General features: G+C 34.3%; 1 pseudogene; it reads right to left on the minus strand.

Annotated features, from left to right (window-relative positions):
• Positions 1-2279: 2279 nt before the first annotated feature.
• Positions 2280-3607, minus strand: LOC148546529 (uncharacterized; annotated as a pseudogene).
• Positions 3608-13420: the final 9813 nt, after the last annotated feature.

The raw sequence follows: 13420 nt of genomic DNA on the forward strand, positions 1-13420 counted from the left end.
GGTGTTGCCATCCCTAAGTAGAGAAGTAGATTTAGTGAGATGATAAATTTTGTGGTGGTGGTCATGGAAGGAAAATGGGAAAGGAAGAGTAAAGGAGAGGGTATTTACAGAATTTTAAAAAAAATTTAACAATTGGTAATTTTTGTTAAACAAAACTTATCTTATATAAGTATAACGTTAATTTTAAATTTTTATGATTAATTTTGTCAATAATCGAATCTTTCATCGTTAGAAATGATTATTTATTATATTTTTAGTTGCTTACAGTATCTTTTAATCTTACAAGTTAATGACTAATTTGTTGTAGATCTAAATTATATTTAATTATTTATTATTGGCTAATAAATTATTTAATATAAAAAAAATTCAAATTCTAAATATTTATTTAAAGGAATAAGTGAACTAATAAATTAAGCAATTTAACTTTCAACAAATTAATTTGTTCTTACATGTTTAAGAGTCGCGCTATGTATGTCCATCCATTGAATCTGTATTGCACTTTCGATTTGTCATTTCAACTAGAGTACTAGACCCACAATCAATAACACTGGAAGACAAAAAAAAAAAAGGGAAAAATAAAAAGTAACAAACATGTACGAATACAACAGGTACGATTTCAGAATTTTAGTGGCAATTTCTAATATTGGGCCCGCCATCTTCAATTTCAAGTTTTAAGTCATCGTCTGAGTCCAAAACAAAAAGTCTTGGTCTTTTCTTTTTCTAAAAAAATTGAAAAAATAAACCTATTGGATGCGAGAATTCCAATCATGACTTTTGAATAGGAATTTGTGACATTCAATGATTTTAGGGTAGTGACAAATTCAGGCAATGATGAAATAAAATTTGGACTAGGGACGATGGTGGACACTGTGAAGGAGCAAAGTGATCTTGAGAGAGATGCAAAAATAAAATTTTGATTATGCTTAATCTCAAGTTCTTACAAGTAATTATCTTACATACAACTTGTTAGACCGGAGATTAACTAACCGTTACCTAACTTAATCCTACTTACAACTAATTTAGTGTGTATTTGGATTTCAGTTTGTAAATGAGAGTTTGTATAAAATTGATTTTATAAACTTAATTTTGAAGAAAAGTAAGTTTATATTAATGTGATTTATGTTTGGCAATCTTTATATTAAAATGAATTATAATAAAATAAAAATTATTTGAATTATACAACTCAAAATTACTTTTAGCTAGATAAAAAATTACTAAAGGAGACATCAATATAAATAATATTTTATATTACCTATCATTTTCGTTATATTTGAATAGATCTTATTAAAAAATATTATTTTATAATAAAATTAATATTTACTTATTAAATTAAAATAACATATAAAAATTGACAGAATATATTTTAATACATAAAAATATTAATAAATATCAAATTAAAAAATAAAATACTAATAAAATACATAAACAAATAAGAAATATCATAAAAAAATTTCATATAATAAAAAAATTTAGATAAACTAAAAAACAATAAGAAATAATAATATACATGAAAAATTAAAACACTAAAAAAATATATAAAAAATATTTATCATATAAATAAAATAAATACAATAAAAAATAAAAATATAAAAAAGAGTACTATACATTTTATAATATCAAACAAAAAGAAAATATTCTATATTTTTTAGTACCGTTAGTACTCTTTAATTTAGTATCATTTTGGGCTATAAATTTTTATCATTCATGACTCTTTTGTTACTTATAATTAGTATATAATAAAAACAAAAAAAGTATAGTAAGAAGTACAATAAAAAAAAAATTCATACAAACATAATATATAATAATTACAACCAACAATATATATCACATGAATAAAAAAATTATAATAAATAAATAAGATTTATATGAATAAAATTAAATAAAAAAATAAAAAAAAATTATACACAATATAAATATAGTTAAGGGTGGCAAGTGGGGAAGCCCGCCCTGCCTAGTGAGATGGTCCTAGAATTCCAATCACACTATATATACTATCAACTAATAGACTAAAATAACTATATATATACTATCAACTAAAATGCCAATCAAACTAAAAATCTAAAAATACATCCAAACTAAAGTGCAAAATGCAACAAGCTAAAAAGTATCCAAAATAACTAATATATACAATAATCCAAAAATGCAATAGAATAAAGTGCAAATACTAAAAAGAAGACAAAATAAGGAAAGAATATCTGAAATGGTCACCAAAATAGGAATCCCGTCGACGACGGCGAACTCCCCACACTTAGATGAAAGCATCGTCCTTGATGCTACGACTAAGACTGGGTGAGAGGGTCAATGTCTGCATTTGGCTGAGGCTGTGGCTGTGGCTGTGGCTCCACAGGAGTTTGCAGTGTCTCTATGGAAGCCTGAGTTTGTGTAGGTGCCTCTGCCTGCTGAGCCTCCTCCTCCGCCTTAGACTGGTCGGAAGGAGTGTCGGAATCAGAGGGCATCTTGGCGCCTAGTGATGTGAGCATCCGACTCAAGCGCTCATAACGTTGCTTGTGGCGACGCTTACTCCGATCCATGCGCTCTATGAGGTGCTAGACGAGTCGGTAAGTCGGCTGGGTGCTGATGGTGGTGATGCTGGCCTGGTAGATGTAGCTGGTGCTGTGGATGGTCCGGCTGCAGCTGAAAGAGAGGATGGCCCAGGTGTCGCTGTTGTAGAAGCTCGAGCTCTACGCGGGGCTGGTGGTCTGTCACTCACCCAAGTCCCCCACGGAATAACCTTCTCCTTTCCGTAGATTGTGGGTGGCGACTCATCATCTGAAAGCCATGGTACTCCATCCCAGTGAGCCATCTTTGTGACCAGACTAGGAAAAGGGAGTGTGCTTCTGATATGGGCTTGCCACATAAACCTTCTGATAAGCCAGGAAAAGTACAGCTCCTTCACCTTAATAATGCACCCAATCAGGACTAGCATGTCAACCGGGATCTCAGTGAAGTGAGTACTAGGCATGACGTAGTGAGCAAGAATCGGCTGCCATACCTTAGCCTCCTTCGTCAAATAGTCAAATCTCATCCCCTTGGGTTTTAGATTGTTGGCATCCATCTCCCAAGGGGCGTCCGGTTGGGCAACCACACTCCTCAGTGCATCATAGTCAAAGGTCAGGCTATGTATCTCTGCCTCAGCCCTTTGAAAAGCGTCCTTGTCACTGACCTTGGGTTGACAATGGAGTGCTTCCTCAATATCAGCCTCTGTCACCATAATCTGTCTGCCTCTCAAGTGAACCGTGTCAAGGGTCGCTCTGAAGAAGTTGCGGTAAAACTCACGGACCCAGGACTTGTTCACTTTGGCTAGCTCCCTATCCAAGAAAGACCAGTCCCTCTCCTCAATTTGAGGCTCAATAAACCACCTCAAATCGTAGGGGATAGCTAGCTTCTTCTCCAAGTTGAGCTTCTGTTGCTGAAAGAGCGAAAAGTGGAGCTCACATTATAGATTAGCAAACCTCTCTGAGTCGGCAGGAGGCAGAAGCTGATCTACCTTATCCTTGTCAGAGAGGTGCATCTGAGTATAATCGGAGGTCACAGAATCAGTGGAAGACTGAGATCTCTTCTTTTTCCTGGAGGTGGCCTTTGCTTTTCCTTTGCCACTGTCAGACATCCTAAAAAAATAGAAATCACAGGAAACAGAATATTAAGCAAAGCAGAAGAGTGAAAAAAATAAGGATATAAGCAATAGACAGAAAACAGGAAACAGAAGGATATTGAGACACATTCATAAAGTGAGTTAAAGAAATGAACTCTTAGAATGTAAGAAAGCAGAATTCAAACATCAATCAGAACACAAACCAAGAATTCATGCAATAATAGTAAAGGTGCTTGTTTGTTAAGCAACAATAATTATCATGCCCCAAAAAGAAACTAAAAGAGTTAGTTTGAAAATGAAAAGAAAAGTCAGAAGGTCAATCAAGTCAAACGTCAGAAAACCAGGTTAAAGATTAGTGGCATGACAGTTATTAACTAAACCAAGAGAGATTCAAAAAGTATAGGACACAAGCATACTCACATTCATGAGAATGATGCAAGTCATTGATGTTGAAATATGAAATGCATAAAAGCATAAAAGAGGAATGCAAGTCATCATTAATGTGGTTGGTCACTAAATTTGTAAAGATTGGCATAAAAGAGGTGAAACATGCACTTGGAGTAACCAAAAGAAGGTTGAAAACAATTTCAATTTAAAAGGTTTACACCAGTGGAAAGCACCAATTATTACAAATGTATGAACCTCAATCAGAAGGAAACAGGTTTAAATAAAATGGTAAATTATAGTAATAGCTTCATTGATTAAATAGGGTGAAAATTGAACTTGAACCAAGAAGTTGTAAAAATTTTGATTTAAACCCGAAATGTTGAAAACAGAAAGAAGGTTCGTATTGACATAGCTAATCAAGGTTCTATTTGACACAGAAATCCGTCAAGTAGTTCCTTGATTCTGTCAATCACCAATACACATGAAAGGGAACCAAAGAGATGCTGAAATGTTGACCAATCAACTTATGAATTGAATTTGGTATAAGCCAAAATGAGTCTCAAATCAAAGAGTACCAAGTTCACTTCATAAGTTGTAAGTTAACAATAGGGCAATTTTCCAAAAATTTTGGCAGCATTCCAGCGGTAAATTGGATGTTTCCGGATAAATGAACAAAAGCAAAACAACTCATATGAATCCAATATGTGTCAATCAGCATGAAGAACAAGAAAATCATATGAATCAGGCATCATTAAGCAAAATAAAACAACTCAATTCAGCATAGCAGCATTCTTTCTTTGAACAATGAAACAAAGTAATGGCCTAAACCACAACACCAAGACAACACAATAAACAAGAGGAATAGATTCAGGCAGCATTCTCTTCTTTGAATTTAAGCAAGCAATAAGAATTCAACCCATTACACCCAGCTGAATCAAATAATGAAGGCCAGATGGAAACAAGAACTCAGCAGCAATAATAACTTAAATTCATACATTTAGCAAAAATCAACACGGCATAAGCAACCATCAGCAATATTTAGCAGCTAGTTCACTCCAAACAGCCACAAACAAAAACACAACAACCAGAAACAAGGATGAAACAGCAACTTTTCAGACAACATTATTAATCAGAACAAAGCTAAATCCACTATCCACGCCAGATTCTCTAACCACATGCATTCTAATCTAACTAAACTAAACAGAAATTAAACATTACTAACTAAATTACTTAAACAAAATAATAAAATAAGAAAAGAAATGCAGAAAGGGGAGACAGGGGAACCTGGGAGAAGCAAAAGCGGAAATGGAAGAGGAAGGAAAATAAGAACAGTGCTGACCCAGAGACGGCGGCTATTGGTGTAGAAGCGGTGCTGCCACAGTGGTCTAGTGGTGGCGGAGGAGAGCACATAATTCAGAGAGCAGGGTGACGGTGCAGAGCAGAGAAGCACCAGCTTCTGCTTTGGCGAGGTGACGGGAAAGGAAACAGCTGAGAGAGAAGGAAGGAGTTAGTGTGGGTGGATTGTGGTCCAGCGGCGGCAATGGGAGACTGCAGTGGTGTTCGTACGGTGACAGGGGTGTGAAACAGGCGAGAGGGAAGGAAAGGGGAGAAAAAGGAGAAAGAAGGATGAGAGAAGGTGGTCGGCGGCGGACAGGTCGCTGGGCGGATGACCGGTGGTGGTGAGAAGCAGAAGCTTGATGAGGTGGTAATGGTGGATTTGGAGGGAGAATAAGAGAAAGAGACGTTGGGGTGGAAGGTGATCGATGCGAAATGGCTAGGGCTCACGCGTCTGGGGTATTGGTATCTTCAAATCCACGCGTACGCATCGCTGATGCGTGCTGGTGGGTGGACAAGGAGCGAATATATGCGGAAGCGTCACTCACGCGTAAGCGTGGGTGGAACCAAACAAGCATCGACGCGTATGCGTCGTCGACGCAAATGCATGAAAGGGGGGAGTGCATGGTGACGTGTATGTGTGAAGTACGCGTACGCGTGGGGCGAAATTGTGCTAAACGCACAGTTCTGACGCCAGTTTCGCATAACTCTCGGAAAAATGTATGGGGGTTGCGTTGATGCATCGACGCGTACGCGTCGGTCACCCGTACGCGTGACCGCCCATACTCTTTTTTTTTTTCAGAAACACCAAAATAGAGCTTACAATTCTCCTAACACTGTCTAGAACTCAAACCAACAAAAATGAAAATTAACAACAAATCTTTTAGTTTTTGAAAAGTTTTCAAATACAAAACTTGCACTTCAAGCAAGATGCAATTCAAACAAACTAATAACCAAAGCATTAAAACAAGAATATTTGAAGAAGGAAACTACCTACAGTGGCAACTCAAATCACTCATTGATTATATCTACAAGAGAATGGAAAGAGGTTACCATGGTGGGGTGTCTCCCACCTAGCACTTCTAGTTTAAGTTCTTAAGTTGGACTATTAGGAAGCTCCTTTTCATGGCGGCTTATACTTGTATTCATCCTTGAACCTCCAAGGATACTTGCTCCTTAAACGGTTGTCAGAATTTTCAACCGTCTTCACCAAACTTGGGTGAAATTCTTCCCAAGATATGAGCTCCCAAAGTTGGTCTTCATGTTGTGATCCGGGATCCCATATCTTATTTTCACACCCGTCTTCTAATTGGTCATCATTGTTCCATCCGGATGGTAAGCATATAGAATTCTCCCTAGAGTACCCTAACATTCTCCTAGACCCAAACAATCTAGCTCTACACCAACCCTTGCAATCAAACCTTGAGCACGCAACCATCATGAACCTAGAGTGATGTTTCCAACCACTAATTATATCCTCTTTTCTCTTAAAGCCACAAAGAGATCTAAGTTGACCATCCGTCTTAAGCAAACCATATTCAAGTGGGATAATGAAGCTTAGAGATAAGAGATTGACCCACTTGAACAGTGTAAAGGATGATGGTGACTTAGGAGGGGGAACCTCCCCACACTTTGACAATGCAAGGTCCTCTCCCTTATGCTCTTCTTTAATTTCCTCCACCTCTTGACAACTTCCTTCAACTTCTCCTTGCTTGTCGACTTCTTCCAACTCCTCATCGTCATCAATCAAATCAAATTTTAGAGGTTGTGTAAAGTCCACTTCAACATCAACTTCACATCCATTGGAAGGTCTCCAATATCACTTGGTGTAGAGTTGTCTTCAATGATGGCATTTGCTTCTTGCTCAACCTCTTTCAATCTTTCATTACTTAACAAAGGACTTGGAGGTTGCACATCCTCCTCAACATCACTTTCTAGTCCAATGGAAGAGGGCTCACCAAGATCATCAAGGGGATTGATCAATGTGTACCAAAAATCACTAATGATGGAATCCTCTCCTTGATCAATTTCATTGTGCTCTTCAACTAATGATGGAATCCTCTCCTTGATCATTCTCATTGTGCTCTTCAACTAATCCTCCACATTTAGCGATAAGGGTGTCTTGGATAGTTGAGCACATTGATGCCAATTGGCTCATCACTTCGATTTAGCTAGCCACGGCTTCGCCTTGCTTTTGGCAACGAGTTAGAAGTTCTTGTTGTTCTCGTACTAGGGGTTGGAGAGATTGGTCAAATGAAGGTGTGGGTGGAAGAGAGGGTTCATTGTTTGGGATAAAGGGTTCATAGTTGAGAGGTGGTGTATATTGAGATGGTTCTTGTAAGTAATTGTGTTGGAATGGTGGTGGTTCTATGTATGGTTCATATGGCTCAAAAGGTGGTTGGTATGGTGGATAAGAATTATGGTCATGTGGAGGCGTTTGGTGGAAAGGGGCTTGTGAGTATGGTGGTTCAAAACTAGGTTGAAGAGGTGGTTCATAGGCATATGGTGGTGGTTGTTGACAACCACAATGAGGATCACCACATCCATTATTAGATAAATATGTATTAGGAGTGGAATTATACCTATAAGAAACCGGAGGTTGTTGCCACAAAGAGTGATCAATTTCTTGAGGCTCTTCCCATCCTTGATTGTTCCATCCTTGATGCATGTTGTCATTGTAGTTTCCATTTCCTACAACATAATTTGAGCTAAACTCATAGCCAAAGGGATGAGAATTCATAGTAGCAAATAAAAATAAAAGCTAATAAAAATAATAAACAAAGTCCTAAACCTAACAAAAACTAACAAACAAGCAAAAGACAAACATATTCACATATTCACAATAGCCAATAATATAACACCATTGCAATTCCCTGGCATCGGCACCATAAATTTGATGGTTAGATTTATACCGGTTAGGAATTTTAGTAAAATAATTTCGTTGTGAGCATAGCCCAAACCGATAGTCAATCCTCAAATCAAATTTAAATATGTTGGTTGTCACAAGTACAAACCCCAAATGAAAATTAACTGAAGTATTCAAACCTCGGGTCATCTCACAAGAAATTGCAATAAAGTGATCATTTATTGGCTATGAAGAACAAGGGGGTTTGATTTGTAATTGGCAAGAAAATAAATGGCAACAAAAGTAAAGGAAGCAACTAAAGAAATCAATTAATAAAGAGAAACATTCATGGCAAAGATTGAGAATATATGTCTTCTATCCTAGTCACTAATCATAACAATGATTAACAAGAATTTATCTTATTTACTCAACTCCAACAATAGAAGAAAGTACAATGTTATCTTCACGCGAGAGAAAGTCAAATAAGACTAGTTAATCTCAATCCAAAAATCCTAATCAACTCACTAATTGAATTATTAGCAAGAGATTATAGTCAATGGAAATAATATTAACTTACAACTCTAGATCACCAATCTAAATTGGGTATTAATGACTCAAGATTGCCCAAAGTCTCTTTCCAAGCCAAGAATGCTCAAAAATCTACTCTAACATCCAACCAAACATTTATCAAACACTTGGAAGGCATAAAAGGAAAGCATATTAAATTGCAAGAAGTATAAAATCTAACAACTACCCAATGCAAGCAATCAACAATAAACAAAGCAATTAACCATAAGAATGTAAAAGAAACATCTATTGCATTAAAAGAAAGCCAAATTCAATATGAGCATTCATAAAACTAAAGAGAGGCATAAAAGAAAAATTAACACTACAAACTAAGAGAATGAAAGTATAGGAACAAGAAATTATAAAGGAAACAAGATGAAAGCAAGAATTAAACTCTAAATCTATGAGAATTTAACCTAAACCTAACCTAATTCTAGAGAGAAGAGGGAGCTTCTCTCTCTAGAAAACTAACTAAAGGCTCATCATGACTAATCTAAGAGTTGCCCTCTTGACCCATCTTCCATTCTGCATGAAATAGTCTTTGGAATCAGTTGAATTTGGGCTTGGGAAGCTCAGAAATCGCCCCTAGCGTTTTCACTTTAATGAGGTGACGTGTGAGATACGATGTGTACGCATAGGTCACGCGTACGCGTCGCTTGGCGTTTTGCTTCTCACGCATACGCGTCACCATGCGACTTCATCTCCACGCATACGCGTCTGTCACGCGTTCGTGTCGATGTATGCATTCCAAATCCTTGATTTTCCATGAATTCTCCACTTTGCATGCTTTTCTCTTCACTCCTTTGATCCATTCCTGGATCTTTTCAACCTGAATTCACTAACAAACACATCAAGGCATCTAGTGGAATCAAAGGAGAATTAAAATGAGCAAATTAAAGGCCTAAAAAGTATATTTTTACACTTAAGCACAAATTAAGGGAGAATTACAAAACCATACTATTTAACTGAATAAATGTGAGAAAAATTGATAAAATCCCCTAAAATCAACACAAGATAAACCACAAAATTGGGATTTATCACCCTGCCTAACTGCGGGCTGGCGGGCTAAGCCTGCCAAAGCTCTTTTTTTTTTTACTATTAACTACTAAATAATATATATAATCTTACAACTATATCAATAAATTTATAATTTCTAAAGGCATAAAAAAATTATATTTTTATATTCACGAATATTAAAGTATTTGTAATTATAAATATCTAATAAACATAATTATAAATTAAGTTTTCATCCAAAACATAATTATAAATATTGTCTCCAAAGCAAAACAAACATAATCCAAAACATAATTATAAATATTGTCTCCAAAGCAACATAAACATAATCTAAAACACTCAATTTTCATCTTCATACTCTTGTAAGTTTGGTTGGGAGAAGTTGTGTTTTGCCCAAAAAAATTGTAAAATTATCCCCTTACAAAAAAAAAAAAAACTAAGCCCGCCATGCCCCGCCAAAACCCACAGTTTAAGCAGTGCGGGTTAGGCAAGCTTTTGTTCTTTGGCGGTCCTAATTTTTCAGCCTGACCCGCCTTTTTTGGCGGGTTATGCGGGCCTGCCCAACAGGTTTAGGCCTGTTTGCCACCCCTAAATATAGTACAATAAAGGATAAAAATTTTTTATATAAACAAAAAATAATAAAAATATCATCAAAATTAATAAAAATAAGAATTTATATCAACAATGGTTGTCATATGAATAAAAAAATGTAATAAAAATATAACATTAGAACACTAAAAAAAAATATAAACATATTTATCATATAAATAAAAAATACAATAAAAAACATAAAAATCAAATATAAAAGAGAGTATTAAAAATAATAAAAAAATAAAATATTTACCTTAGTGTGATTGAAATAAATCTCAAAGATTTTGATGAAAAAAAAAATTGGAACGAAGAACATACACAAAGGGTTATTGTGGAAGTTATATGGTTATTTGCATCCTTTTTTATATAAGAAAATGAAAGGTAGAGTTGGTAGAAAAGGAATGAATTTCTTATTTAGTTTCTCAACTGTAATCAACCTTTCTCAACGTAAACCCATAAGTTAGAATTTTTTGCTTCACATGAACGTACATTTATAGGTGAAAATAATTCTTGGTTCAGAGTTTCATAAAGTTGCCAGACATAAAAATAGAACGTTCAAGACACTCAAACGGGCTTCTCGCTTCCCCAACGTAATTCTCAAACACACCCTTAATCCTGCACTAGTAAGGATGTCAACGCTATCTGAACTCACGAAAATCCATCTTGACTCTATTTCGATATGACCTGAGGTTTTAGCAGAATAGAATGGAATTGGTTTAAATAATACCTGCCCCGATATATATATATATATATATATATATATATATATATATATATATATATATATATATATATATATATATATATATATATATATATATATATATATATATAGACTTGTATTGTAATCCAGCATTTTGGAGAAAATATAAAGATGATTGTTGAAAACATAAAATTTACAACGAGAGAATTATAGATATTACATAATATGAGAGATTGTGTGTAAAAGCACATTTCTTAACAACTCCTCCTCCCTATTTATAGCGGACTATCTCCTTTATTATTTTACAAATTTATCTTTGGCTTTTACAAATCTTCTTGCTCTTGCTGTCGGTTGATTCAGGGACTCTGTCCTGGATTTAATGTTTTTTGTCGTAGTTTTTGAAAATCTGGTAGCTGATTTTATAATTTTCCTGGCATTCTTTTACTATTCCGCTAGTTGCATTTGTTGTGTTCTGCATATGATGTCTTCATTGATTTTAGAGTTTTTTTGACACCTCTTGTTTTATTGTCAAACATGTATTTGATTTTTTGATTCAGGATTTTTTTTAGTTTTTTAATGGGTCTTGGGTATCTAATATTTACACTCATGGACTGGACTCAATTTCTTCATCTTCATCTGCTGGGACTTCTTTTATTGCTTTTAAAGAATTATATATTTCTTTTTCTAAGGTAGTCGCAGCCATCATATGATTTTTGTGTGCTAATAAATAAGTCTCTTTTTTGTATGATATTTTGTCAAACCCTAAACTATAACTTGGGGTTCTGATCTTTTTTGAGATATGGTCATCTATTTATCAATGGCTCTTTTACTGATTAAGTTAAGGTGAATTTATTCCACTATTTTACTTTTATGTTTTGGATTAAATATTGTACACTCATAGTGTCTTCATATCCTACTGTGTCATATTCTCATATCATTATCCATAGAATTTCCATAGTAAGAATGAAAGAAATCAGCTTGTAGTCGTCTAAAAATGATGTCTTATTTTTAAAATATTAATAGGCCATGCTAGTCTCCTTTAAAAAAATAATTTCTATCGGTCCGAATTCTTGGAATCATATTTAGAACCACTTAGAAAACTGTAAAAAAATTTTCTTGTAGAACCATATGAACCATGAATGGAGGTTTAGAGATAGGTACATGGTAAACCACCATGCATCTATATAATCATAGTAAGAATAATTCTAGGGCTCAAATTTTCTAGTGAAACTTTTATAGTGGAAGGAAGATTTTTTTCATTCTGATAGAGTTATTACTTTGGTGATTTTAATTTTGAAGTATATTATTTTTTTTTGGTGGTTGGGTCTTTATTGTGGGTTAGCTCAATTGATATTGTATCAACTAGAATGAACTTATAGAAGGTTCAAATTTTTTGGATATTTACTTGTGGGTAATGGAAGGTATTTAAAAATACTGTTTTATAAAGAGTTCTTCGGTCTATTTTGAACCATTCTTTTTCTAAGGCCATTATTTTTATGGGCATAGGTTTTTCATAATAAGGATGCTCTTTGGATAGTGATTTGGTTTTAAAAAAATCAGATGGTTATAATAATGCATATCTGTTAACTGTAGATACTTCATATAAATTTTTATTTGATGCAGATGATTTTTTGTTTTTAACAATTAATCTGTGATATTGTCAAAAGTTTAATGGTTAATTATTTAGCTGGTAATGAAGTCATTTGTTGTTCAAGTGATTGACCATAATTTTCACTACTTACTTGCTGCGTTCTCATTTCTACCTTACAAAAATTCTCTTGTTAGAAAATTAGGCAATGCATTAATTCACCTTTAATGTGTTTAATAATAAAATCAAAACATGATAATATAGCTTGCCACCTGAAAAATATTTGTCTGAAGACTAGATTTTTAACATATTTTTTAGCATACTAGGTGCATTTTTGCAATCAATTTTAATTAAGAACGACTTGTTAAAATATCTTCTTAAAATAGTGAAACATATAAGATAATAGCTAATATTTGTTTTTTAATAGTTGCATAATTTTTCTGACCCGAATTCCATACTTCAGAATGATATTTAACTATTTGTTCATTTGATGAGTTTGAGAGAACCTATTTAAGTATTCCTCCATACTCTAATTCTGTGGCATCTGTCTCAACTATTAAGTTTACTTTCGGGTCTGGTATGCTTAAACAAGGGATTTCTTTAACTATGATTTTAACTTTTCGAATTATTTTGGATATGTCTTTTGTCCATGGAGGAGGTTGTTTTCTTAACCTCCTATATAAAGGTTCGCATAAGGTTCTTATTCCTAGTAAAAATTTTGCTATATAATTAAGACATTCTAAAAATCTTTGTAGCTATTTTTTGCGATAATTTCATCTGAGAATTTACCTGCAAATT

The sequence above is a fragment of the Arachis ipaensis genome, chromosome B9 (assembly GCF_059453495.1).
Source record: "Arachis ipaensis isolate K30076 ecotype BB chromosome B9, ASM5945349v1, whole genome shotgun sequence".
Taxonomy (NCBI): Eukaryota; Viridiplantae; Streptophyta; class Magnoliopsida; order Fabales; family Fabaceae; genus Arachis; species Arachis ipaensis.